The sequence below is a fragment of the Chaetura pelagica genome, unplaced genomic scaffold (assembly GCF_000747805.2).
Source record: "Chaetura pelagica isolate M959 unplaced genomic scaffold, ChaPel_1.0 scaffold104, whole genome shotgun sequence".
Classification (NCBI taxonomy): Eukaryota; Metazoa; Chordata; class Aves; order Apodiformes; family Apodidae; genus Chaetura; species Chaetura pelagica.
This window is the reverse complement of record NW_009953786.1, coordinates 4,707,953-4,710,646: the sequence shown is the minus strand read 5'-3', so window position 1 is coordinate 4,710,646 and position 2,694 is coordinate 4,707,953. Positions and strand designations below refer to the sequence as shown.

The 2,694-nt window shown below is 32.3% G+C and overlaps 1 protein-coding gene across 1 annotated transcript in view; it reads right to left on the bottom strand.

The window, feature by feature from the left end:
- The window catches only part of EXOC2 (exocyst complex component 2), a 110,337-nt gene that overhangs the window by 75,535 nt on the left and 32,108 nt on the right, over positions 1–2,694 (bottom strand). The gene's annotated exons all lie outside the window — the stretch shown is intronic.

The following is a 2,694-nucleotide window of genomic DNA, read 5'->3' as shown; positions in this document are numbered from 1 at the left end:
TAGTTTGGTTTGGCTCCAGATCTATGTTTTACAACTAAATTATGCATCTCAGGATATGGAAAAAGTCCTAGAAAGTTTTCTTTTTAGAAAAGTGTAATTTCATCATGTTAATTATTGTAATGGCTTTAAGAGTTATCCCTGGGTTTTGAAAACAATTTTTTTGGTGTGTTTTCAAATTAAGTAATAAGACTTATTAACCATATTTTATTCTTAAGTGAGTCACTTAAAAATACCAATGATTAAATCAAAGACAATGGCATGACTGAACAAAGTCTAACTAAGCTGGTCACTAGAACAGAATGAACACAAATAGTCTTCATATTGCATTAAAAAATCTTACTGGCTTCACTGCATACAGAATCTGGCCTTGGTTGACAATTTAATGCAACTAAGTTTCTATACTATCTGTAAATATTCAATAATAAAATATAGCCTTAAAACCTTTTCTATCCAGACTAAAAAGCATTCTATTTGTAATAAGGATAATTTCCTAACATAGAATGATATAATTTCATTTATAGTAGGGAAAATCTACATTTGATATGAATATTTGCATTTTTCAACCCATTACTTATTTTAAGTAACCAAAAAGAAAAAAGAGTGGGACTTTTTTAGTCTTTTTGATCGTTGCGTGTAGAAGTTTCTACATTATCTGGTCTAGTGACTATACTTTAAGCAAAGATGAAAAAAAAAATTACATCAGTCTCGCTGGGTGGCTTGCATGCCATTTTCTCTAGTCAACACTGTGGGTGGCCTGCTCATGTTAAAAGTAGTCTTTGTAAAATAATTGTTGTATCTAAATAATGTTTAAACTTTGTTGAAATTTTGAAGCCTTGATGTAAAAAAAGTTTTTTCAGGATGGCTATTTCTACTGCATACTATTTAGCACAGAATACTTTAATCCATTAAGGAGAAATATACAATGAAAGCAACTAGCTGAACATTTAACTACAGACCACTGATAAAGTATGAATTTTCTCCTGAGGTTATAATAAATGCTTGTTTTGTAAATCCTTCAAATAAGTTACATTTGTTTTGTTTGAATTCATATGTTTCTAGTCCATTCTTTTAACAGCCAAGAAACAATGTTCTGTATCTGGGAATTAAAGTTATATTCACAAAGCGTATTTTTTTAATTCAATACAAATGTTTTTAAAAGGTAATTGACAAAGGCAGGAATAGCACAGTGATTTCCATCTTTAGTTTAAAACTACATAGACTTCTTCTCTTTAGAAATGCTGTAGAAATCCTCAATTCAAGTAAATCATATGACTTTTTCCTGTGGGCACTTTTTCTGTTTTACACAGAAATTGAAATATATCTAATTAATTATTAGTGTCTTCACGAAAGTCAAAACTTCATGCAAAACAAGCCTGTCTTTTTAGACTAAAAAACGTATTGCTAGTTTCTTCCTTCCTCATGCCTCCAAATCCTTTCCTAGAATAACAATCCTTATCTCTTGGTTATTGATAATAATCTAAACTTAAATAAGGAAGTAAATGGATAAAGATTCAGATTCTAGATTCTATATTCACTATCTTCTCTAAATAGATGATTCATCTACCGTGTGCTACTTTTTTAATTTCAAATAAAAGCTCTAGTAATCCAATAGTTGTCTTTCACAGAGTCTAACAAGAACACCACAAAATGCAATTTATTTGACCTCCTTTAAGATATGGAGAACATCCTTCTTCTTAGGAATTTGAAATCAAGCTCACAACATCAGCTGTCTCTCAAAATATTCACCTACAGTCCATAAAATGTAAAATTCAACTACAGATTTGAAGCCAATTTTGAAAGTGGGCCCTGCTACTTATGGATCATGGAAGCTTTTCAATAGTCAGACAAGAAAAAAGCTTTGATCCTAAACCACTTTGCATAATATTATTTACTCTCTTTAAAACTTTATATTCCTACTTCCCTCCCTCCCCACCATCATGACTTGCAAAGTATCAGGAGGAAAAGCAGCCAATTCTTTTCACAGCAGAGCCAAACTTAATACCACTCTGAAGTACCTTGGCACAAATTCCTCTACAGATGCAGCTTGAAAAAGAGAGTCTGTACTATCTGCATACAGATTTCAACCACCATTTGTCATATGACACATCAATTAGATATTATAGGTAGATTTATCTCATATTAGTATAAGTAAGAAAATGTCACAGACCTAAATTTTTGCCTTTTTATTTAAAATCCATCACACAATTTTGTCACAGGGAAAGTGCTTTCCAAGGAATCTGTGCTTGGTGCATGACAAGGCATAAATACAGAGCACTGAAGACTGCAGTGGCTCATTTCAGTGAGTGCTTTTTTCTCCTACCCTGTATATATCAAACATTTTGCACACATAGACACATACTATAATCTTCATATAGCATGTGTCAGGTTTTGGGTGGGGTTTTTTTATTGTTCATTTTTGTATTTTAGTGTTTCAGCACTCCAAGCAACAATATGGAGGAATAACAATGCTCAAACTACACCTTTTCTGTGAGATTTAATGAGTTTCTACTGAAAAGAGCTAGAGCTGTTCACAAAACCTATTATATTCTTAGTGCTCCCCATACACACATACATACAGTCACTGCTTTCTTCATACCAGTGAAGAAAAACAGTGAACTTCCATGTCACTTTCTTGATTTCATAAAACACACTGAGACTCTCCAACACTGAGTCAGCTATCTGCATGTCATTCCT